The sequence below is a fragment of the Canis lupus genome, chromosome 28 (assembly GCF_011100685.1).
Source record: "Canis lupus familiaris isolate Mischka breed German Shepherd chromosome 28, alternate assembly UU_Cfam_GSD_1.0, whole genome shotgun sequence".
Lineage (NCBI taxonomy): Eukaryota > Metazoa > Chordata > Mammalia > Carnivora > Canidae > Canis > Canis lupus.
Window position 1 is genome coordinate 22,867,126 of NC_049249.1, and position 26,198 is coordinate 22,893,323.

General features: G+C 40.6%; 1 long non-coding RNA gene across 2 annotated transcripts in view; it reads left to right on the top strand.

Annotated features, from left to right (window-relative positions):
- LOC111093040 overlaps positions 1-24,561 on the top strand; it is a 39,829-nt gene extending 15,268 nt beyond the window's left edge. The window contains exons 2-7 of one of the 2 annotated variants that reach the window (XR_005380610.1): positions 2,323-2,467; positions 7,698-7,839; positions 8,214-8,307; positions 8,390-8,511; positions 22,557-22,592; positions 24,061-24,561. This is a non-coding gene — a long non-coding RNA (uncharacterized LOC111093040). The remainder of the gene's footprint in view (positions 1-2,322; positions 2,468-7,697; positions 7,840-8,213; positions 8,308-8,389; positions 8,512-22,556; positions 22,593-24,060) is intronic. The other variant, XR_005380609.1, reaches the window with a different exon arrangement.
- Positions 24,562-26,198: the final 1,637 nt, after the last annotated feature.

Sequence of the window (26,198 nt, forward strand, 5' to 3'; positions counted from 1 at the left end):
CTCCTAGGGTCTCTCAACAACAAACCTTAGAAACTGATATATGTATAGTAACCTGTGTATATACACATATCTATAATTGTTTCTGTGTATGTCTATCTGTATATATATTAAGCTAGATGTGAGTTCATACTGATGTTTGACTAATCAAGTACCACCAGATGGTTCGTCCTCTTTTCTCCCTTATTTATCTGTAACATCTTTCTCTGACAATGAGAAGTATAGCTCAGAAGATGAAAGATTCTGACATCTCTCATAGTTTAATTATTTGTATATGGAAGGATTTGGATTCTCTTATATATATCTGAGTATTAACTAGGAAATTTAAAAAATCACTGGTTTATCCTAAGTTTCTGGTTCCATGAGAAAGTGGTAATTTATATATATGTTGGTGACTAGAGATACTAACAACGTCCAATGTGTCCTCTGACACATCATTGCAAAGTTTATAATCTGGTCGGTGGAATACTTAGCATATTTTGTTGTTTTCAAATTCTCTGAAAATTAGCAAATCTTAAAGTATGTGTGAAAATCTCAGGCCAGCATGGTTTGTTGTTGTTTATTTCAATGGTTACTTTAGATTTATAGTACCTCTCTTTGACCTGTGTCTACCTTCAAATGATATTTTGCTACTTCATGTTAGTAAAGTGATGAGTGCCTTACAAATGTAATTTATTTGCCCAGAAACTTCATGTCAAGTCAGTATTCATGTCCTCATCTTAACAATGAAGAAATGGAAACTTAGAAGAATTACAGTTTTTTTAAGATCAATCAGCAATTTTGATATATAGCTAGAATTTAAATTGGGGGAAAGAGAATGAGACAGTGTCACTATATTTCATCTAGACAGGTTATAGGCTAATAAAGAGGAAAAGAGCTAAGGGGACTTGGCTTTAAAGCTTCCCATCTGTTTCATAAATCCCCAATGTTCAGGGACCATCTGAAAGAGTTAGTGAAATGTGCTTTTCATCCATTTTTAAAAGTAGAAATTAAGTCTCTTGAATACAAAGATCCAGCTAGATATGAATGTTTTCAAAAATGTAGGGGCAAACTCCATGCTGCCTATGATGTCCTTCCTCTTCTGGAAGTTCTCATTCTTTTTTTTTTTTTTTTTTTTCTGTTAAGTGCCTCTTCATCTAGGAATCGATTTTTTCCTCTATTCTGAAGTTTCTATTAGACTGTGATGTGAAACATATTCCCTCCAGAGTATACCAGGAAGCTCCCATGGTGGCTGGAAGAGCAGCTGAGTGTGGGCAGAGGTGACAGATACCAGTGTGTCATGTTTTTCATGGAGAGAGAGAGGGACATTTTCCAATGTGGCCCACTGAGAGGAAGGAAGAGCTTATCTTTAGCTAATTAATAAGGGACCTCTCAGCAAAATTTTGATAGCTTAAAAAAATTCAATTAGCCTGAATTCAATAAGAATGATTTTCATGTGAGATTTATAGACCTCAGAATAACTATTTTTTACTTGTACCATGTAAGCATCCAGGACCACTCTCTTATGAAGGGCTTAACCATTTGACAATGAACAAAATATAAGCTGGCAGCTATTAACTTGGGGTCCCTGGAATCCTTATGAGCCTGTGGATGCTCTCTGGGTGATGTATACATTTTCCAAGTATGAAGGTCCATGGTTTTCTTTAGCTTCTTAAAGGGGGTTGTGGCCCAAGAGAGCTTAAGAACTTTTATATTAAGAATACTTTTCTCCAATTTTAGAAAAAAATTCAAAATAGCTCAATAAAAGTGACAAGATTTAGTCAATAAATGTAAATCAGGCACCATTTCTAACATATCCATTTGAAACTGTAAAATGGTTGGATATGAACTTGACTGATGGGGGTTTTTATATTAACATCAGATTCACATAAGCCAGTAAAATGTAATAAAAATTTAATTAGTTAGAATCTCTAAGTAGCAAAACTTTTCTGGCATTCAATTTTTCATATGCAGGAGGCAAATGACAAGGAGAAAATTATTATTGATTGGTCACAACGAAGCCTTAGGAGTGTTTTGAGGTCAGGTGACTTTCATGTTGGTTCCTCTTGCAAAGAACTAGATATGGTCAGAAAGACAATCCTGAGGCATCATGTGATCAAAGCCTTCAAAGTTTAAACTTTTGAAAGCAGCAAGTTTGGCTGACGCACACACATTATAAAGATTTTAACAAGTGTGGAAATAAGGAGGCTTCCGGTTAACTCTCAAAGAATGAGAAAGTTTAATCTTTCACTTCCTGAACAACATTAGCTAGTGAAGGTTTCACAATAAAAGGATCTATTTTTATAGTTCTCAATATCTCACAAGATTCTGCATTTACTTTTTCAGTTCTCGTGCTGGCCCTTTGAGGATGGAAGGCATTCGATGAGGAGGGGATGATCTCTAAGATTTTGAGACAAATGATTCATGGTGGCCTCAATGTCAAGAAAGGAGGAGATGGTTCTCAGCAGCAACAGCAGCAGCCAACACAGAAGTGCTTCTTTATTTCTCCTTTTTAAAAAAATTTTTTTAAAATTAATTAATTAATTAATTAATTAATTAATTAATTAATTAATTTGGAGAGAGAGAGAGAATGAATGGGAGAGGAACAGAGGGAGAGAGATAAGCGAACTTTGTGCTGAGCATGGAGGCGATGTGAGGCTCAATCCCATGATCCTAAGATCCTCACCTGAGCCCAAATCAAGAGTTGGATACATAGCTGAGCCACCCAGGTGCCCGACAATATGAGCACTATTTCAGGAGCACTTCATGCCAGACACTATGCAATGCCCTTCCCCTTCAGCCTCTAAGTGAGATTACCCTGGTACTATTTTCTTCTGATAGTGGAGAAGCAGGTGTCATCCCACACTTTTCAGTGCATCCCATGGGGAGCACTGCATGGGAAGCAGTGCATCCCATGGGGAGCACCGAAGTGTGGTGGGCACTTGAGGCCTCCTACTTCAGTTATAAGAGACACACGTACAACACAGTTTTCTGGCTTTTTTTCTTCTGAACATTTCAAAGTATGTTAGCTGACCAGAATTACAGAATTACTGCACAATCACTTTGCTCCTGACAGTCTCCCTGGTCAACTAGAATTGATGTACTTACTCTTCCTATTCTCTCTAGGCATGGAGTTTTCATAATAATAAGGTAATAGGTAATGTTTATTGAGCACTTACTGTGCACGACATTGTCTGAACAGTGATTCACGTTCATTATGCATGTATTTGCTCTAGGAAGTTTTGTTTTTCTACCAGGTCCATTTTAGATGAGAAAGCCAAGACTTGAAAGGATTATTTGACTTGCCTAATTCAGTGGAGCCAGAATTTTTGACTCTAGGACCTTTGCTCTTGTTTTTCCTCTTTCACTCAATCTTTTTTGTGGCTTCCCTCCCCCCATCTTCCCTCCCCCAACTCCCTCCCTCCCTCCCTTTCTTCCTTCCTTCCTTCCTTCCTTCCTTCCTTCCTTCCTTCCTTCCTTCCTTCCTTCCTTCCTCTTTCTTTTCTTTCTCCCCCCCCCCCCCCCATATAACTTTCTGCTATGGCAAATGTCAAACATTTACAAAAAACAGAATAGTTTAACAAATGACCATTTACTCTTTACTCAGCTTAAACAATTATGAATTTCTGGCCACACTCATTTCATCTGTTGCCTCTTGTAGCCCCTCTCCTATTACCTAGAAGCCAATCCCAGGCAGGCATATGGCATTTTATCTATAAGTATTACAACATGAATTTAAAGTGGCTCATGGTGCCCTATGTCTCATCTGCTTGTCCACCTCTGATTCAGCTGCAGCTGTGGTGGAATTTCTGTGGGATCTGAGACTTTCACTGGTAGCATAAGTGCCACTCCTCAGGTGTGTGCCATCTGTATTTCCCCTTTCTGCTCCAGAGTCTTCTCTGAATGTGGGGAGTCATCAAGACTGGAATTATCAGCTCATCCTATGGGAAATGGGAGTGGAGATAATGTCCTGGCCTCATGTATGGTGATGGGGGGCATTGTGTACCCTCCTCAGAGGGCTGCACAAATTCAAATCCCCACTGTCCACTGCTGTGGCCTTGATGACATACCCTTCGATTGGCTTTTGCTTCTTCCCTCTTGTACTTTCCCTGATGCTTCCTGTGATCACTCCTCCTTCCCCTATATAAAAAAAAAAAATCCTGCTGAACCCAGGTCCTTTTCTCTGTCTCTGCTTTCAAGAATAGCTCAATGTTTCTAGTCCTTTCTAAGTCTTTAGTGAAGATAACTAAGAAATATGTTCTGTTTTGTTTGTTTGATTTAAAATAAAATACGTCTTAATTCATACTAGTACTTCTTTAAACCAATACTGTTTTTGTTAAGATTTTTTTCTACCCCAAAATTGTCTGTTTTTCTTCTACTCTGAAAATCCAGTTATCCAAGGACAACTGAAATAAGAGAATTAGAATATCACAAATCACTTATTTGTTTTATCTCATCATACACATAAATATCTCAAAAGAACAGTTTCAACAACATTGTTACAATATGATTACTATAAACAGTTTAACATTTAGATTTTTGTTTTTTAGCATTTCTTTTTGTGTTTAGTGTATGTCTTAGAAGGGATGTACCTTTTTTTTTATGATAGTCACAGAGAGAGAGAGAGAAGCAGAGACATAGGCAGAGGGAGAAGCAGGCTCCATGCACTGGGAGCCCGACGTGGGATTCGATCCCGAGTCTCCAGGATCCCGCCCTGGGCCAAAGGCAGGCGCCAAACCGCTGCGCCACCCAGGGATCCCCGGGATGTACTTTTAAAAAGACACCTGGGTTTTTTGTGTATTAGGGAGCATGTGTTTAAAGGAGTCTCACCAGAAAGTAGGTCTGTTATACACACACACACACACACACACACACACACACACACAGCTGCATCCATTTGGTATTCAGGAACTCCTACAGACATACCAGCAAATCAGAAAAGCTTAGTTGGACCTTGAGCGAGGCTGGAGTCCCAGCCTTCAGCAATAGCTATCTCCTGCATGAGCCTAAGGGATTGCCCATCAGTGATATGGCCCCTCTGTTCCTCTCTTGACACTTGACAGCAGAAGCCCAACTCAAGGAATTAAGGAATTAAGAAATTCCTTCTATCAAAAGGTCAGGGTACATCTTCTCCTTATCTGCTAGTTCAGAGCCAATCTGCCCTCAGAAATAAAGAAACAAGACCATGTGTCCTACATAGCTGATGGCTACCATTATGCCCACAGCCCAGGCCTAACTTCTGGGACCAGGGAATCTAGGAAAAAACCTCTTCCCTCAAGTAGTCAGACAGCTCGAGGCTAAGGTCTTTATTACCATCATCTGTCTCTCTGTCTTGCTTATGACTTCTAAGAAGCAGACAGCTGTGCTAAAGTGGATGAGATCCCAGAGTCCAACAACAGGGCACAGCCACTGGTCATCTGAGCCTCCAGAGATGAGAAAGTCAGAATCACATGTGAACAGAAGAACTTCAAGCATCTTAATAAGACTGTGGGCCTTAGTTACTTCATATGGCAGCTCCATGGACCATGGTCAGGTGCATCTCAACAGCATCCTTATCCCTGCATCCCTTAGTGCTCTGTTACTCTTTCATCACTGCATCACTCTGACAGGCCCTGAAAAGCGATGTAGAGTTTTATTTCACGTGGCTCAGGCATCCAACATCTTTGCAAGTGCTGAGGAAAACATTGGGTGTGATTAATGGAGCCTGATTTGAGTCATGACATCTGTCATCTAGAGCACGTAATGGAGAGCAGGGTCTGAGAGGAAGTATATACAGATTTAGGTGCAAAAAAGAAAGGAAATGAGAGGGTTGGAGTTTGGCTCATTCTGGCCCATGTAACTAGGCCAGCCTCTCCCATGAGTGCATGCCAGTTATCTACAAATGCCCTGTGACATCTCGTTTTCTGATCTGGCCCCATGTGACTATCTCATCCAGATTTTTTATCAGGGATGTTCTTTGCAAGACTGCTTAAATGATGAAACGATGAAACTGCATCCCTAACTCTGAAATAGAACTAGAGGAAAGACTTGGACTTGCTGTCTTTCTCCCTTTCCTCTTTCAGTGTCTTCATCTTGTCCTGTTTCGGCTCAAGAACCCACATGGCTTTCCCACTGCCTAGAGGATAGAGTCCAGACTCCACAGTCAGGCACTACGACTTTCCAAACTTGACTGCCTACGACTCCCCTGTGTGGTACTTCCAGACCAGCCAGATGGCAGATCTGCCACCCAAACATACTCTGTTCACATTGTCTTATGCCACCACACCCTAACCTTGGCAGTGACCCTTCACAGTATAGTCTCAGACCCACCCTTTCCTGATAACCCAATCCATAGTGTTCATTTTTCCTTAGAGCCACAATATGGATGGCATATTTCATGCTTCCAGTATTCCCTAAGAACTCATATGCTATTGATTTGTCTCACTAACATTTGTGTGCATGCATGTGTGCATGCATGTATATACACATGTATGTGTGTCTTGACTTCCAACTGACTTAGAAGCTGTCTGAAGTCAGGAGCCATGTATCGTCTACCTTCTTAAAATTCTTGCAGTCACCAAGAGTATATTCATTGTATATCAGGATGCTAATTGGTACTTTTCCTATTGTCTGGAAACTGACAGTACTTAAAAAAAGGACAAAGTTCTGTTCCCCAAGTTCTATAGTGAGCCTAAAACATTTGGAAGACAAATGCCTCTTGGGGTTTTTAATAGCTCTGCTATTATATCTACCACCTAGTCATCTCCCCCCATTTTGTAAAAATGTATGTAAATCTGACAACTGGTAGTGCAGTGTGGGATGAGGGGAAGGACTCAAGGAAAATTGTTAGAGTAGTAAATTGTCAGCCTTTCTCTCCTCAGTGGGGATGGGGAGGGATGTAGTCATATCCAAAGTCATACCAAGTAAGGGGGAGGCTCTGTTCCAGAGGCATCACTATATGATTGAGGGTATTTCTAAAAGAGAGACAGGTGTTTCACTCCCTTGTTGGAAATCTACTTAGTGCTGTTGATGACCCACCCTTTGTATTTTATTTGAGTAGTGGGACAAGAAAGGTGGGTAAAAGCAAAACTGGAAAGATTAACATCAATACTAAAGCAATGAGCATAACCAAGTGTATGTGCACTTAGCATGAATCAACTGAACATGGATGGAAAGGGGTGTTGTGTGATGCGGGGCCTCACTCCTCACTTAATCAGAGATTCCTAGTATTTACTCTTTTTTTAAAGAAAGAATTTTATGTCTAAAAATAATTAAAAACCATTGGTGTAATTTATGTCTCAATCCTATATTCACACCTACCTGTCCATGCAGCTATCATCACTTAAAAAGACCCTTAATGAAAAACAATCAGCTCCTATAAATCAGACTCTGTGCCAGACTCTGGGATATAGAGAATAAGGCACAATTATCAAGATGGTTCATGTAGAGTTTATCTTCTCCCTGTTTATTTCCTGCAAGTTGCCCAGGCAGTCCAGAGACAGAGATTATAAATACGTTTGGTGCAAATCAGTGATTCCATCTCTGTCCTTGATTTGTAAAATGAATGCTGACAGTGGGGTACAGGGAGGAAAGAGTTTTCCAGATTATTCAGATTCCCCTGGCTTGCTTTCTTAGCTATGCAGTGATAAGCGTTCTTAGAGAAGGGGATAAATTGACAATTTAACACATTGTGTAATATCTGAAGGGGGAAGAATATTAATAGTCATCCTATTTGCCACCAGGTGTAAATTCTTGGAGGCCCTGATTGGCCTGCAATGCTTCCCCAAATTTTTGCGTACTCTCCACACCCTGACAATGCCTGCAATGAAGCTCCTCTGTTTGGTAATGATGGACTTTCTCTTTGGTGCTTGGAATTTATGGCAGGTGAGATTGCAGGACATGAGAGAGTCTATCAATTTAATTTCCCCTGGAAAAGTAGGCCTGTTTGGTTGAGCAACAGCCAGCCTTGAAGAGAATGGATATAGATAGAGAGAAGGGTAAGATCCCCCAGCCACACATTTGGAACTGTAAGACAAATGTGCTGAAAAGAAAATAGAGAGCCTGTACCAGGAACCAGACATATTGACTTAGCGATCTGGTATTAAAAAAAAATAAGACTTTTTTAAAAGTTCCCATTTTCTACTTTGTCACATGCTTGTCCAGGGATAGGCAGAAGAAAATTCAGACTATAGGAAAATACATGATGAACTTGCCAAAATCAGCTTGAATTCTTCCCTTTCCCCTCTGTTATTTTATAGAAATTCAGAAAATGTCCCTTATCTACTTTGCTGTGCTTTTCTTCGATCCTTCCTTGTACCGAAGCCTACATGGTAGTCACACCAACTCCCTGAGGTATTCTCCAGATTGTGCTGCAGCCTCTGCCTGGAGCATCCTTCCCTGCTTCTCACCTGGCTAAAATCTCCTTATCCTTTAGGTCTCTGCTCGGACAACACCACCTCTGAGGAGATTCCCTGTCTGGACTGGATAGGCTGTTCTTCCAGGCTGTGTAGGAGTCACCACCTTCTCAAGACCAAAGGCTCCTAAAGGACAGGCAAGGTCAAGTTTGATGCTTTACACCCCGATGCCAAATCCTGCACTTGGATCATAGGAAGTGTTTATTGAATTCAATTGGTTGAATGAAAGATGAATGATGAGGGAATAACTGTATGTCAGTTGTGTAGGCTTCTCTGAAAACAAATCATGATGACCATGACTTAGCCCTCTTGCTTGAACATCTCTGCCTGTTGTCTTTTATACAGTTCATAAAGCAAATCAATCAAGTAAGATCTTCCAGGCTGGGGCTTAATGTCGCCCAGCAAAGAGATGGTCCAGTCAGACCTTCCCTCCCCTGGATTGGTTGAATTCTATCTCTCTCCAAGAAGCACCCATAATGATCTTTCTAGTGCAATCATCAGGCCATGTCTTGCTCCAGGTTAGCATCCTCCCATCACTTCCAACTGAGTCATGTCTCAATGACTTAATGAAGCATCCAAGTCTCTTTGTAGCTGTAAATCAAGTGGTCTTCCCACCCCCATTTTCTACCTCAGCTTCTCTTTTCTTCCAGAAATGCTGCTTTGACTCTAGTCATGGGCAGTAAGCTGCTTCCTTTGCTAGAAAGCTCTACTCTTTTATGCTTAAGCAATTCCAACTCTCCCTATATGAACCAGTGCAAATATCACTCTCCCTGAGAAGTCTTTGCATATTTCTTCAGAGAGTGCTCTTCAGTTACTTTTTTGTGCAGCCATAAGAGTCTGCATGTTGACCCCAGCCTAACTGGGAAGATAGAAGCTTTAGAAGGGAAACCCTGCACAGTGTAATAAGTGATGCTTTTGTACATTCTGCATTTTAGCCATTGCAGTACTATTCCTTCCTACAAATCATTTATGATAGGTCCTCAGTCAATGTTGTTGAAAAAGAATGGCAGACAAACAGCAGGTTAGAGAGTGTTATTCCACAGGGTCTGTTGTTTCTCTAGGAGAAGTGAGGACTGAAAGTCAGTAAGGTGACAAATCTCCTTGTCATTGCTCTTGTTTCTACTTACAAGGCATCTCCTTAAAGAGGCCTTGGTGGGCAGGCATCTAGAATCATCCATTGCTCTGCCTTGTTTCTTTGTGACACATTGTATCATCTGAAATCATCTCTGTGTGTGATTGTTTACATGGGTGTACATTCTATTTCTTACCAGAATGTAGCTCTATGAAAGCAAGGATTTACTCTCCCTTATTTACCACTGTGTCCCCAGGCATGGAGGCAATGCATGCTGTGTAATTCCCTATTTATCAATTGGTAACTATTTCTTGGACAACAAAACAAAAAGTCAATGAGGAACATACTTCAGGAATTACTAAGGCCAGTTAGATAAGCAGTTTCCTCTCTTAGGGAAACATGTGGGATTGTGGGGCTCCACAGAGGACCCGAAAGTGACTGTGAGTACCCACCTGGGCTAACTTTCTACCAAACCAGTTGCAGCTAGGGTAAAATCTGCAATGCTTAGACTAACATCCAACCATATGACTAACAAGTAATATGTCAGTCATTTGCCATCTAAAAGAGAAGACCACCACAACAACTTGCAGATTTCTGTAACCTGCAAATATTCCCATTTTTTTATGATATTTGTTTCTCACAAAATTTCCCAAACATATTGACCTTAAACTCCTTAAAATTTAAACTAGGAGTAAGATGGAGAGCAAGGGAAGGAGGAAGGGAAAGAAGGATAGCGATTTAAAACAAATATAGCTGCTCCTTTTTATAACTTTATATCTGATGTTACAGGACCATCATGTTAGGTGCCTTTTACCGAGTGCGTTAGCTTAGAGAGACAGAGAAAAAAATATTTTTCTTACCTAACCACCAAATCCCAGTTCAAATGGTACCTCTTTCATGGCCATTTCTGATTATTGAAGTCTTTATTTTTGCCTTTTTTCTTGTCTGAATTCCCATGGAATTGGCACCACTGGCTTGATCCCTTAATTGAAGACTGTCTTTCATTAGTGCCATTTTTTTTTTTTCCATGTCTCTGCAGTGGGGTTTTTGCTCACTATGGATAGCTTCACCTTAGGATCAATATATTTCCACTGCAGTAGCAACAGGCTGGGCCTTCACTTTAACAGTGATGGTTGACTGATGCCAAAGCACACAGATGGCCTTGGCCAGACTACTTTATATAATGTGGTCTCATTTAATTCTTGCAATAATTGTCTACGGGTAGATATTATTTTATAGAAAGGATATTGAGGGTCAAATAGGTTGAACCATCTCACAGTTCAAGGCCTAAAGTCACACCAGTTCATAACAAAGCCAAACAGTTCATAACAGGCAGAACTAGGAGTCTACCAGGGTGCCTTTTCTCCTGTACCTGACTTGGAGAATGTACTTTTCACAGAAAAACACTCAAAGCCAAGCTTAGTGGCCATTAATGATGGAAATGGAATCTTGTCTCTGAAACAATTTCCATTCTGAGTCCTGCACATGCATTACTGCTTGAGGCTGGCTTCCAAGTACCAGCAACAGATGGCGTTCTACCTCAGGGCCCATTAAGGGTCACAAGTAGGGGAACTATGGGTCCTCGTAATTGTGCCAAAATTCACTGGCTAGGATCAGGACAAGGGCTGTTGAGCTCTGCTGTGTTCTGTCTTGGGACTCAGAGCAGCTGGGGGAAGGAACAGGGAGAGAAGGCTGGCAAGGAGTTTGAGGTTCCTGCCAGCAGTAGACCTGATATGCCATCCCTTGAGTTCATCAGATACAGCAGATTAACATACTGGGCAAAAAAAGACATATGTCCTCTTAATTTGAGGAAAGACTCTTTATTTTTAGATACTGACATTCAAAAGTTATTTCGGATTCAGAAAGATGAAGTTTTAAGGTGTTTATCTTTTGCAATGAAGAATTGTAAAGAAGAAAATAAAAGTCGCTTGTACAACAAATGTTACTAATGGCTACCTTTGTGAGAGAGATTATTTTTAAAACATACCCGGGATCATGTTTGATTTATATATAGCTTTTAATCCTCATTTATTTATTTAACACATCTTAAGTTTTCTTCTCCTGTCTTTAAATATTCTTCATGAGCATAATTTTCATTGATAGCATCATAATTACAGACACAAGTAATTTGCTATCACTTTTTTTTTTTTAACATTGGACATTTAAATTCTTTCCAGTGTTGTTTCACTGAATGCTTAGTACTTGTGGTGGCGCTTTTGTTTTTATGTTGGTCACTGGGAGGTCACCAACTTGTTTATCATCCTAAGGCCATCTTGAATAGCCATTCTAAATTTCCATGTATTTGTCATGTAATGATACCTTCTGAGTGCTTGGGAAACTCCCCCAGGAGGTCATTATGACTGAAATGGTCCACAGGGACTTTAACACACATATTTATGCTTTGCACATTTATGCTTCCTAGGAAAGAGTTGCCCACCCCCAACTAAGTTTTCCGAATTAATGCAGTTCTCCAGGGAAGCCTGTGGGGAAACAAGATTCCTTATTTAATGATGTGCCATCAGCTCACTTAATGCTGATTTCTGCATCACCCCACAGAGGTTTGGACACAATATTCTCTTGCTTTTGTGTGTTTTCCTCTGGAATAATGATGTTAACACCTCCAGGAGAGTTGACATCCAAGCCTGAGGTGGGGACTGTCATTATTTAAAGCATAATGATTATGCAAATTGAATCAAACTTTTCTGACAAAGTTGTTACCATCCTTTTTAATTCATTCAGTGCCTCATTCTTACCACCATTGGAATAAAGTCAGCTGGAAAGTCACTACAGACTTTTTAAAAAAATGACATGGAGACAGGGTGGAGAGGCAAGATTTTTAAGGAGACAGCTATGAGATGGGGCAGATTCAGCTGAGGTGGCCATCAGCTTGGTTCTTTGGCTTTGCAATGGCATGATTCTGTTCACTTGTGTTCCTCTGGTCTTCTGGGCTTGCCTTCCATGGAGAAGCACTGCATTCTTTGGGTTTTCTCTCTACCTTACAATTTCAAATGGAAATTATGGAGCATTCTGAGATCTTAGAGCCAAGAAATGACCTGGGGGTGCTTTGGCCTTTCCTTCATCCCCAAAGTCATCTTCAGCAGCAATGATACTCTTGGTAAGAAAGTAACAACACCAACAACATGGACAAATAAATAGTGCTTTCCTAGCTCGATACAATGCATCTTTAGAAAATTCTGTCATTCCTATTGATCTGTGTCAGATGGTGTAAATAAAATGATTGTGCTTGTTGTGGGAACACAGCTTCTAGACAATCATTTGCCAACCAGCATGCTGCCACCAAGCCCCTCCTGTGTACAAATTCTGGATCTGCTTAAAGAAGTGGCTTTTAATCGACTTTTGGATTATGGATCCCTTTGATACTCCGATGAAAGCTGCGGATCCTCTGCAAGAAAAACATGCCCAGACATCCACATCTGTCACACAATTCATAGAGTTTTAACCCTAAACAGGTTAAAGTAAAACAAAATAAAATAAAACAGTAAAATCCTCTGAACAGGCCCAAACTCTCTAGAAAAGAAAACCAAGGTCTAGAGAAGTAAGTAGTTCCTTTGGGTCCATTTTGCAAGTGTGTGACAGAGCTGGGATCAGAGTTTAAGTCAGTAAATATCACTTCTTCCACATTTTAGTGACTTTTTTTTTTTAGTGACATGTAGCTAGGGGTTATATACAAAATATTGGCCAATCACTATAGCTTGTGAACCCAGCTGATTTGATGAATCAGTTGGTTCTCTCTGTCACGTGGGATCTTTGTTCAAAGGGTCATGTTCTCTGAGACAGGAAGAGGCCTGGGAACCAGTGAACGACTTAACCACAACTGGGAATTTCTAAGTATGACAGCAAGCTGGCGGGGTATGCAGGGTCATGAACTGCCCAGGCCGGTGGCTTTGTTCCCTGCCCACAGAAGGAGCTGGCATCCAAGACTGAATGTGAATGAGGCCACACCGCTGATAGCTTTACCATCAATAACTTGCACACAGGGACAATTTAGCAATGTGTAGTTTGAGGTTTGCTGGGAGACAGAGCAATTGATTCTGGTTTCCTGGGCAAGTGCTTCAAATTAACAACTGAGTGTTGAGTGTGGTTAAACCGTAGCATCCAGAAGGAACTATGCAATCTCATCAACTGTGAGTCAGTGATGTGGACAGTGCTGCCAGGGGCCAATCGTGTAGTTTGCATCATCTCTTTCTTTGCAAGATGCTTCCACTCCACCCTAAGCAATATTTCTCATCCTCCTCTTCTTAGGATCTGTGAACATTAACTCTATAATGGGATGCAGAAGTCACCTAATGCAACCCCCATGCCCACTCCAACCCTGCTATCCACCTTCCTGCCTCCACTTTATAGTTACAGAAACAGAGTATCAGGGAAGAAAAGCCATGAAAGTTTCAAAAGTTTTAGATTTACAGGCAGCCTGGGTGGCTCAGTGGTTTAGCGCTGCCGTTAACCCAGGGCGTAGTCCTGGGGACCTGGGATTGAATCCCACATCCTGAGTCGGGCTCCCTGCATGGAGCCTGCTTCTCCTTCTGCCCATGTCTCTGCCTCTCTTTCTCTCTGTGTCTCTCATGAATAAATAAATAAAATCTTTAAAAATTTTCAAATTTAGTTCAGAAACTCAGTTTTATTGCCCCACACCCACTGTCATTCACAATATTACTTGTTTATTGGGCTTTTAAAACAAAATCACATCTTTGTAAAATTTTTTTCTTTAGCAATTTCCTAAAATATATTCTCTTCTTACAGCCTACGTATTTTCTAGAAAACAGATTATCCAAAGTCTCAAGTCAGAGCAGATTCCATGGGGCAGTACTCTTGCAGGGAAGTCAAAACTGCCTCCTGCAAACAAACCTAAAGTGAATTTTCTGGAATCTGTGACAGGCAAGATTGTTTGGGGTGTTGGTGAACAAAGTGCCTGTGCCATGGGGTCTCATCTCAGCAATGTTGCAGAGGATCATTCCACGGCCAGAGCCATAATTTGTCCTGTGATACATGCCACTCTGTGGTATTCCAAAGCATTTAATCGTAGTTTTTCATTACCCTAACCTTTCCAAAATGGCAAAGGAAACATTTCCTGCCCCTTACTGTTTCTCAAAGGAAATATTAGCTTGCAGGGTTTTATTCTCTCTTACCCTCCAAAGAAATCTATTATTGAAACTTTGGAAATGGAGATAAATGAACCCATCCTCCAATCTGTTTACTGCAATTCCCTTAATTGCTAAATTACCCCATGCTGTTTGTCTTTCTACAATATTTTTGTGCTCCAGTTGAGCTCTGAAATAGGTAAGGTTCTCTGGGTTGTGTCAACAGGATTATCACAAATCCTCTTTCTAATAGCTCTGCATGTATTGGCATACATCAAAGTACTAGTTTCAGCTGCCAGATTCTCCATATTCATGAATATCTGGATATAAAAACTAGAGTTTTATTTGCATATGGATTAAAACAGGATGTAGGCTTTCCTACAGTGACAGTTCCCTAAAGTAGAGGTCTAAATGAGCGTGGTTTTCCTTGAGCTTTCATTTTTACCTATATTTCAAAACATAGTTTCTTTTTTAATTACATGTCTTCTGATTATGAAAATAGTATGTGCTTGTTGTGAAAATTGGAAAATGAAAAATAATAAGGATGAAAATATCTTCTACGATCTGACCTCCCGATTGCATTTTGATGTGCCTACATCTCTACACAGCTTCTCCCCCAAAAGTTGTCAGCATATTATTTATATAACTTATCCTTTCCTTTAAATGTAACATAACAATATTTACATTTTACAATGTCTTCAGATGTTTTAAATGGTGTTTATATAACATTTTTATGGACTGCATAATGTTCCATCATGTGGGTTGCCATAGTTATCTAGGGGCTAGTTAGAATGCTTTATTATTTTTATTGTTTTTGCTGCTATCGGTAATAGTGCTTTGAAGATTTTGTGTATTTAGTGTTAAGTAATTACCTTCAATCACTTTTCAGAAGTGGTATGATTAATTAGTTCAAAGGGTTTTTTTTTTAAGGTTCTTGATATAAATGACTGGTTTTCTTTTTTTAGTGTCCCTAGCACACTATAAGAATATTTATTACATTCCATCTTCCCTGGCATATATATATTGTATATATGCATATATATAGTATATATCTTCTCAAATCTTGCAGATTAGAGTGGTTTTTTACTGTTATGTAAACTTAAACATCTTTGATTACAACGAGATCAAACCTTTTCTCTATGGTTGTTAACCTGTATTTCTTCTTATGTGAACTTTCTCCTATCATTTCATGGGTTGTAGTTTAGAACTGAAGCTGAGAGCCAGGAGAACATCATTGTGTGAGGCTTGTATATACAGAACAGAACTAGAAAGCCACAAATCCCTCTCTTCCTGTCAGGCGGACTCTGCCAATCTTCCTCAGAGATGCATGAGCTTGGGGGATTTCCTTGTATTTAAGTTGATATAAATTTTTCTGCATAGAACTGTGGGGAGGAGTCTTCAATGAACCCTTACAGAAAAGCCAAATGTTGGTTACGGTAGTGGGGGTCTCATTCAGGGGGAATGACTGAAATAATGTTCTGTCATTAGCCTGGGGGTCATTCTAAGAGGTGGGCAATCACTGGAGATGAGGTCAGGCACAGTGGAGGTGGTCCTGAGCAGTTTCCATTCGGCAGATGCCTGTAATGAGGCATCAGTGCCTGAGGGTTCAGTTTAATTGGTTATCTTCCTCCTCCTTCTCGGCTCCTGATGTCACAGGGCAAGTCAATTTGGGACATTTAAACGGTGACTTCTCTGAAGTCTCCTGCTTAATGTTATCACCAAGAAATAGAAGCTCTCTCTTGCAGGGCTTAGGTAACTGGAAATATTTGACACTTTGCATTTCCCAGCTTCATGGAATGGAATCAAATAGGGATGAAGGTGAAAAGTGCTGATTGTCCCACAATCATTGTCACCTCAGTGGAGCAACATTCTTCCCAACTATGTGCGTGTTCTTGGTTGAATGAATTAAATCATTCTGCAGAGAACCAAAGAAGGGAAATTATTCAATATTAAAATCTAGAAAGTTGATGTGATCATTTTGTCATCTCATTGCCTTCTAAATTATCTTGAGTTAAAAATGAATGTTCTTTCATTTCTTTTTTTTTCTAAAGGTTTATTTACTTATTAGAGAGAATGCACATGCATGCATGAGTGAAAGGAAGGGCAGAGGGAGAGGGAGAGAGAGATCCCAAGCAGACTCCGTGCTGACGATGTAAACCAATGTAAGGATAGATCCCAGGACCTGAGAACATGACCTGAGACAAAATCAAGAGTTGAGTGCTCAACTTACTGCACACTCAGGCATGCAAAGAATGTGCCTTTCTTGTGTTAATGTTGCCAAGACGTGATCCAGCCATTTGCTGTCTGTGTGGTCAAACCAAGGTCTGAGAGGAAAAGTAACTGGCCTGGCTCAAAAGAGAAGTTGAACTACTGGTCTCTATATTTCTTTGCAATGCATTTTCCAGTGCTTTGACCCACCCTCAGAAGGAGACATCCTTTGAGCGTTTTTTTTTTTTTTCTTCTCTATTTTGGGATCCCATCTGCTTACAGTTGGTTACCTAGTCCCCTTGTGATCTAGAATATTGCATATCTGAGGTGGATGGTCGGGGTAGGGGTAAAATCTGTGACTTGGAATTGTTTTCCTTTTTATGAACCTGACAGTCCTGTGTAGCTCCCAGGTGTTCTTTATTAGTTTCACATACTAACTGTTGTGGTAGCCCAGATACAGTCACATCTCTTTTTTACCTCAACCAACAGCTGTATATTTTGAGGCTCTATAGAGCTTCTATCTGATTCTGGTTTAGATTGGTGCTCCACATAAAAAGAAACTGAGATGGAATTTACCAGCAGGAAGTCCTGGGAAAAGGAGCCCCATAAAGAGCTCAGATCACAGGAGCAGGTAAAAACTATATCTCCATGTGTACTTACAGCTAGAAGCCGCCATGTGTGGGGGTGGTTTCTTATGGGATAGAGGGTAGATTAAAGCAAACAGTACAGCTGAAAAGAAAATACTAAAAACAAAAAACAAAAAAACCCACATCATCCTTTTAAGCATGGAATGAATTTGGAAAGCAACATTCATTCTTTCATTTAACAAATGCTTTTTGAGTGGTTTCATCTGCCAGCCAGCAATTGTGCCAGACTAAGAATATAGAGGCAAGATGGTGGCATGTGTTCTGTTTAGGCTTGGCCTGGGAACCAAGGATTTAAGAGCTAAAAGAACAAGTTAGGCAGAAGAAACACCTGAGTAGTCTGACGACACAGAGAGACCAGAATCCCAGGTAGAAAGTACATATATTAGTTTCCTAAAATGTCGCAAATTGTGGCCACAAATTACTACAAATTCAGTGCTTTAAAACAATACAAGTTTGTTTTCTTACAGTTTGGGAAATCAGAAGTCCTAAAATGGGTCAACAGGGCTGCATTCCTTCTGGATGCTCTAGGGAAGAATCAGTTTCCTTGCTTTTCCCAGCTTTTAGAGGCTGTCTGCATTCCTCGGCACATGGCCCATCCTCCACCTTCAAAGCCAGCAGCATCATATCTTCTAATCTCTCTCTGTGTCCCTTTGCTTCCCTTATATTGCTTTCTGTTTTATAAGGACCATTGTGACTGCATTGATTCAAACTGGATAATCCAGGATAATCTCTCATCTCAGGATCCTTAACTTGATCATGTCTGCAGAGTCCCTTTTAACATATTCTCAGGTTCTGTGGATTAGGATGTAGCCATCTTTAGGGGGCCATCATTCAGCCTATCCTAATATAATGACATGGAAATGGGGTATTTCAGAACATGAAAGATGATCTTTTAGTTATTTGTCTTTGGGGTAGGGACAGGGAGAGGTGGGCAGTGACACCTCTCATGCTTCATCTGGTATCTCTCCGCAGCTCCAAAATAGAGCACACATGGTTATTTCCAATAAGATTGCAGATAGGCGATTGGTATGTGAAGGGATGAAAGACAGGGATGACCACTGATTTACAATTCTTCCCTTTAGAAATATCTCCAGTCAGTGAAAGTACAGTTTTAGGCAGGTCTACAGTAACTTCCAAGTTAGTGACCTTGTAGAGGAAAGTAAAATGCTAACCGAAAAAGAGGCATTTCTTCCACAGGATTGGATTTGGTGTTGCTCTGCCAGGCTTGGGGTACAAGGATGGGGAGTCAATCAGATCCCCTGCCATCAGGTCTGTGAGGTCCCTCCTATCACACACACACACACACACACACACAGATATGCACACATACCCATGTATAAACAGTCACATTTACATGCATACACATGTAGATTTTTTTCTCTATAATTTTTTTAAAGTAGTAGACATTTTAAAAGTACTTTTGGTCTTACAAAAAAAATGAGTGGAAAGTGCAAAGAGTTCTAACATACTCTCTGTTACCCTTCCCTCAACTTCTCCTCTTATTGACATATGTATTAGTATGGTATGTTTGTTATAATTAATAAGCCAATATTCATATTATTAATTAAAGTCCATAATTTACATTAGGATTCACTCTTCCTGTTGGACATTCTATGTAATTTTCACAAGTGTATAATGCCATGTATCCACCATTACAGTATCATGGAGAATCATTTTATTGCTACAAGAATCCCCATAATTATATCTATCATTTAAAATTTCCTTTTCTGTGAATTTTAGTAAAATTTTGAAGGCTTTTGCAGTAATCAATGTGTAGCTTCCCCCAAACCCTATAGCCTGGTGTTCTAGGACGTGCTACAACTTATTATGATCCCGATGGGATTGGCTCACAGTAGAAGCTTTTGCCCTGGAAACAGTGGTATGCCAGAGTTGACCTTTCATGACCTATGAGACTCTATTGTACTCATCTCTTTTTAACACTGAAGTCAGTGAGATTAAACTGTTTTTAAAATCAACTGTGGTGGAAGTATTTGCACTGTGGAAGTCAGCAAATGGTACAAATCAGGTCCCCTCCCCTCCACCATCCCCCACCCTTCATCCCCAAGAGGACCAGTTATTAAACATTGACCAGCACACCACTTCCTATACTTCTCCCTTTGCCCCTTTATCATGGCCGTGGAATGGCAAAACTAGAGCAATTGCCTGGGATCCATAGATAGAAGCCATAGCTTGGGGCATGGCTGGGTCACTTCAGTGGCTTATGTCCTTGATAAATTTTCAGGGCAAGAGCTATCCTGCAAGTCCCAGACTGCCCAACTGTGGACTTACGTAAGAGAGATAAACTCGTATCTTTTTTGAGCTACTTTATTGTGGGATCTTTTTAATATAACAATTTATCTTATATTCAGTTAATACAACCTGCTTACTTTTTGCCACTTTACTCCTGCTCAACAGTTCCTTACCTAACCTCCACCCCAGATTTATTTATTTATTTATTTAATAATAAATTTATTTTTTATTGGTGTTCAATTTGCCAACATACAGAATAACACCCAGTGCTCATCCCATCAAGTGCCCCCCTCAGTGCCCGTCACCCATTCACCCCCACTCCCCGCCCTCCTCCCCTTCCACCACCCCTAGTTCGTTTCCCAGAGTTAGGAGTCTTTATGTTCTGTCTCCCTTTCTGATATTTCCTACCCATTTCTTCTCCCTTCCCTTCTATTCCCTTTCACTATTATTTATATTCCCCAAATGAAAGAAAACATGGTTGTCCTTCTCCGATTGACTCATTTCACTCAGCATAATACCCTCTAGTTCCATCCACACCACCCCAGATTTAGAATGAGAATATACATCTAAGATGCATCCATTCTTACCCATTATAATCCATTTTGCAAATAAGAGCTAGAGTGAACTTTTATCAGATCATGTCACTCTGTCACTTAAAAACCTTCCAATGTCTTCTCACTGGATTTAGAATAGAACCCTTACTGTATACCATGACCTAGTCCCTTGCTATTGCATCAGCCTCCTCTTATATATTTCTCCCTCTCATTTACCAGGTTCTAATTATGCTGGTCTGCCCTCTGTCCTGAGAACATGCTGAGATTGCCCACCCATGGTACCTTTGTACACCATTGCCCCTGCTAGGAGTGATGGCTGAGTCCCTATCATTTGCTTCTCAGCTCTTGGATGTCTTCCCCTTGCATTGCTTTTTATTTCTGTACGTTGTTTTATTTCTTTATAGTACAATGTAGCCTTTGCCACACCCGAAAGGATATTGTTTATTGATTGGGTTACTTGTTTACAATCTGCCTTTCTCCAGTTAGAATGTAAGATCCATGAAGGTAGGCAGCCATCTGTTTTATTCACTTTTAGGTCCCATAGATGTGCTGATGTACAACCACTGTGGATGCCCTATAAATATTTATCAAGTGAACACATATTTATCCAAGAGAGCATCATCAACCTTGTCTTTGTCCTCAGAGAGCTTACAATCAATCTGCTCGTGCCCTTGAAGCCAGGCTGCCAGCCAGATTAGAGCAATTGCACATGGCACATTCTGGGACACAGTCTGCAGGGACAAACTCCACTTTGCAAACCAAGAATTAATTACAACACCAAAGCAACCCAATGCATTTATGTAAATTAATTGAGTTTAACTTAATTTCCAACTAGACTGTAGTCCTTTTCTTCCTCCTTCGGGGATTTTCCACTTCATAAGGTAAAACAGAAAAATTGTTGAGATTTTCATCAAGAAGTTTGTTAGAAACCAGGGCTGATTCTGCAACTATTGATGTCAGAGTGGGGAGGGAAAGGAGGACGATGACTTTTTTGAGCCCATATCTAGTCCAACTCTGTTGCCCTTTTCCAAACATCTTTCTTGGTGATGCTGAGGAGGTCTTCTTGCTTTCATCAGCTAGAAAGGGGAGCTGATCACTCAGAATGTGGAACTGCTGGCAGCTGTTTCACAGAAAAGCCATCTTACATCCCTTACATCTAAAACTTCCACTGAAACTTAGAGGGCTGAACTTTGAAAAGAGTGAAATGTCTTTAGAAATCTTTGCACTGTCTTTATTCCTGAGTTACTGCTGGTCTCTGGCACACCAGGCTCAGATGCACAGGGAAACCTCCCCTTGTTCTGAGTCCATGATGCCTTTTCCAGGAGACTGCGAATCCCCGCAAAATGTGCAAAGAAGTTGTTTCTTGCTGTGTTGACTTCTCTTAAGAATGGGAAGATTGCCCCAGCCCTCTCTCAAGCTGTCACTGAGAACAGTACTGGAGGGGTGGATTTGCCAAATGGCTGTCAGAGCCTATGCTGAGGGCAGTGTCAGCAGGGAGCCTGAGTTGCCTTTGGTGACATGATCCTTTCTCCTGCACATCTCCTCCTGTTTCCTTTGATTGTTCTGAACCAATGACACAGATCTCAAGTCAGGTTCCAGGGAATATATAAATTACTCACCAGCTGATTCTTCCAGTAATTGGTGAGAATGAGCAAGACCTCTCCTTTAAGGGCCCCCTGAACCCACTATGGAAATGGGGGTGGATGTATGAAGTTTGCTTCAAGGCAGTCTTACTCAGGGAGTTGTTTGCCATGAGTGACATTGGCATATAAGTTTTTCTCCTTTATTATTATAAAACAGTTCCTCAACATAGACCTATTCTCTCACTGGCAAACTTGTCAAAATGGCTCTCATTAAAAGGAAACGGGGAAAAAAAAAAGGAAACAGGGAATGGGAAAGCCCACTGATTAGACACTTTGAAGTAGGTGCTCTAACTTTGGGTTTTCAATATTTATGATTTATGTTACTGTTTGCAATGAAAAACAGTAATTGAAAATAATAATGCAACAGAGTTTTATAGATATTTCTATACTTGCATCAGAAATCTATCCTACCCCCACTATTCCAAGTCAAGGATGGCAAGCCCTTAGTACATGGGTTTCACTTCCTCTGCCACAGCAGACATTGCTGAATGATTCTAATATTCTTTCTTGTTGAGCTGAAATGCAGCAGAAAAATCCTTTTGGATGCTGTGTTCTCAGCAGCCACTATAATTGATCAGAAATATTTTGCAAAATGACACTCATTTGCCATCCCTGTTCTAGTATGTTAATGAGATCTACTGTATGTGTGTGAGTGCAGGTGCCACTTGGAATGGTCTCAAGTAAAATACTCTCATGTTTTTAATTCTATTCCAGACTCACCTTTTTTGTGAAATCAGTTTCCTGACCAAGGTAAATCAGCTTTTTTGTTTTCTACTGTTATCAATATTTCTTTCTGTTTGGGTTCACTTGAGTGTGGATCAAAAAGAAATCTTGTTGGGACCACCTCTTCCCATTGCTTTTACAAGTCAAGTCTTTCTTTTTTTTTAAGATTTTATTTATTTATTCATGAGAGACAAAGTAAGAGAGAGAGGCAGAGATATAGGCAGAGGGAGAAGCAGGCTCCCTGCAAGGAGCCTGATGTGGGATTCGATCCCAGATCCTGGGATCAGGACCTGAGCCAAAGGCAGACGCTCAACTGCTGAGCCATCCAGGTGTCCCATAAGTCAAGTCCTGATAAAAAATCAGTCCTCCCAGGGACACCTGGATGGCTCAGTAGATTGAATGTCTAACTCTTGATTTTGGCTCAGGTCATGATCTCAGGCTCCTGAGATAATGCCCTGCATTGGGCTCTGTGGTCAGCAGGGAGTCTGCTTGAGAGTCTCTCTCTCCCTCTCCCTCCACCCTTCCCCCACTTGCACTCTCTCTCTCTCTCTCACTCAATATAAATAAACAAATCTTAAAAAAAATAAAAAGAAAGAAATTAGTCCTCCCAAAGACAAGTACATTGAGATTGGGTCTGGTCCTAGCTTCCTAATGAATCTGTAGTGTGCAGATCTGTCCTTGAGCTATTTTCTATAATGTTCTCACTGCAGTGTCCCATGACTGATCTTCTTATTTCAGAGAATTGTATGAGTTTTGCAGCAAATTACAAGGAAGGTCTGGTTCCTAAAATCAGCCAAAGGCCAATTAAGGTTTCTTGGGGCCTTTTCCTTCAGCTACAATGTCATCATAAATGACTCTCCAGTGTAGTTGAGGGCTGACATTTTGTAAGCTAATACTATATTTTGGGAGTGATTAAAATCTTCATCTCAGTCACCTGCCTGACCAACTGCCAGTAGCCACAAAACAAAAGGATCTGTTCAATTCATATCCATTAGGAAAATGACTTGAAACACTATTGGTTTAGGCTCAGTGGGACTTAATCTGATTTCAGGAAGAAAGAAGACTTGTACAATTAAAGGGGAGAGGAAAGGCAGAAAAGAAAATCAGATGAGAATTTTCCCCAATGCCTAAGGCCTTTTTGGTTTGTTCATTTCCATAAAGATTTATTAAATACCTATCTAGTTCTTCCTACTATGGTTGACCCTGAAAGGGAGGAAAGAGAAAATATTAGCAGTGCCTGTCTTTGGAATTTACAGTGTGGTAGGTGAGAAATACTGCATACTGAGAAAGTAGCCAGAGAATTAGCGGATTCATGTTAGTAGGCATTTAAATATATTTTTTAGGTGCCTGGCACTGTTGGAGAATGAAAAGAAGAAAATTGAGAAGTGATAGTTGACATCTATATGGCTCTTACTATGTATACTTTACATTAAGTTTTGCACATATTAGCTCAGCCTTTACAACAATCCTACATACCATTATTCCCATTCTACAGATGAGGAAACTGAGGCCCATAGAAGTGAAGAAACTCACCTGAGATTTTGCAATCTGCAAGAGGAGAAGCTGGAATTTGCATATAGGTTGTTTGGTCCTGGAATCCAAGGTTTTAATCATTATTCTATGTTGCCTCCCAAGGTGATGGAGTATTCTTAACCCTTGAGGCTTTTCATTCCCCTGGAAAGATGAGGTATGAGTGTGGGAAAGATTCAGCTAGAGGCAGGGGGTGAAACAATGGAGGTAGAGAATAGAGTGATGACTTCAGAAAACTGGGTGTTCTAAGTCAACTCTGTATATGTGGGGGGACGCTCTGCACAGAGAGGTAGAGAGGGTTCTAACCCAGGAAAAAAGCAGGAGTATGGGCAGCCTGGATGGTGTGGCGGTTTAGCACCGCCTTCAGCCCGGGTTGTGATCCTGGGGACCAGGGATCAAGTCCCACGTTGGGCTCCCTGCATGGGGCCTGCTTCTCCCTCTGCCTGTGTCTCTACCTCTCTCTCTGTGTGTGTCTCTCATTTATAAATAAATAAAATCTTAAAAAAAAAAAAGCAGGATTACAGGGGACTCCATGAATGGCTCCAATTTGTAATTAAGTATTTGCAGCCACCCAAGAAGAGAAATCATTAAACCAAAGGCTGTCTTCTTATAGGGACAAGGGTTTTATAGCACTGGAGACAGAGCAAGGATGAGGAATCTGACAGGCTAGGCTTAAAGTTTGGTTGTGTCACATGCTCCTCAAGTGACCTTGAGAAACTTACCTAACCTCTATCAGCCAGTTTCCCCAAATGCAAGATAAGAAGAATAGCTAGAGCTATAGAAGCATTGGGAGAATCTTGAGCCTTGTAAAGGAGTTCATTTATTTATTTCTTCAAAAATATTCATTGAGTACTAATTATGTGCCATGTGCGATGCTGGGTATTGGGATAATGAACAAGACAAACATTAATGCTGCACTCCTAGAGCTTGTATTCTAACTGGGGAGACAAATTAGAATAATAAAGAGGCAGACAAGTAATTTTAGATTATGAGAGGGATTTTAAGAGAACACAAGATTGGGGCCAAGTGGAATTAATGGCTTTTACCGTGCTAAGGGCAGTGTTTGTCAGGTAAGAAACAATCAATACATGGGAGCTTTCAGTTTGCATAATATCAGGTGGTGCCATCTAGAAATTCAACATATGAGAGGAAGCCAAGGTGTCAGATACTCTTCACTGCCCACCAGACAGGCATTTTCTCCTTTCCCCTTACTTACAGATTCCTATTTAATCCAGGATTCATCTTCCAACATAGAGAAGTATCCCAGCTGATCATGGTAATCCTGCTCACTTTGCCAGGGACTGTTGTGGCTGTGATATGATAGGACTTTTGGGTAGGTTCCTTGCTCTAAAAGCAGTCAACCAAACAAAAGCACATAGAGAAAATGAGCTATACTCTCTCCTCTGTACATTTGCATGTATAAGCTGAAAATGCAGTAGCCTTCCAAGGGCATGAAGGAACCAGGCCTGGAGGGCAAACCAGCATGTTGAGTGTGGCAGAGAAGAAAGGGCAAAGAAAATGGCTTCATGATGCCTGTTGGGATATTGAATTGGTCACCTTGGACCCACCCCATCACACATCCCTTCCTAGGTGAGATAATGAATATAGTACTTATGGTTCAAGGTGTTTGGGGTTGGATTTTCTGTTACTGGCAACCAGAACTGACTGAGAGAGGCACAGCATAGCAACAGTGAGATCATAGGATCAAGGTTCTTGTTCTTCCTAAGACTGTTGATAATAATCAAGGAAGAGAGTTTTTGTTACTGATGTGCAGCTTTGGAAGATTCACCCCTAGATTTTGCAGAACAATTCTTAATCCTTAAAGTAGGGAAGTCCTATCTGTTCCCATTGCTTGCCTGAGAACTCTGCCCCTCAAATGTGGGCATGCATGCCCAGAGGAACCCCCACAGGCAAGGTATCATAGCTCAGATTGGATGCACTGCATCTCCAAGGAACTACTGTTTTCTACTAAAATATGAGAAGAAACTCTGGAATGCATCTTCATGAGGATGAGTACTGCCATGTATGTTCACTGCTTTCCCCAGGTGCCCAGACCATTTCCCAGCACAGGCTAGGGGCTCAACAAATACCTGTGGAATTATT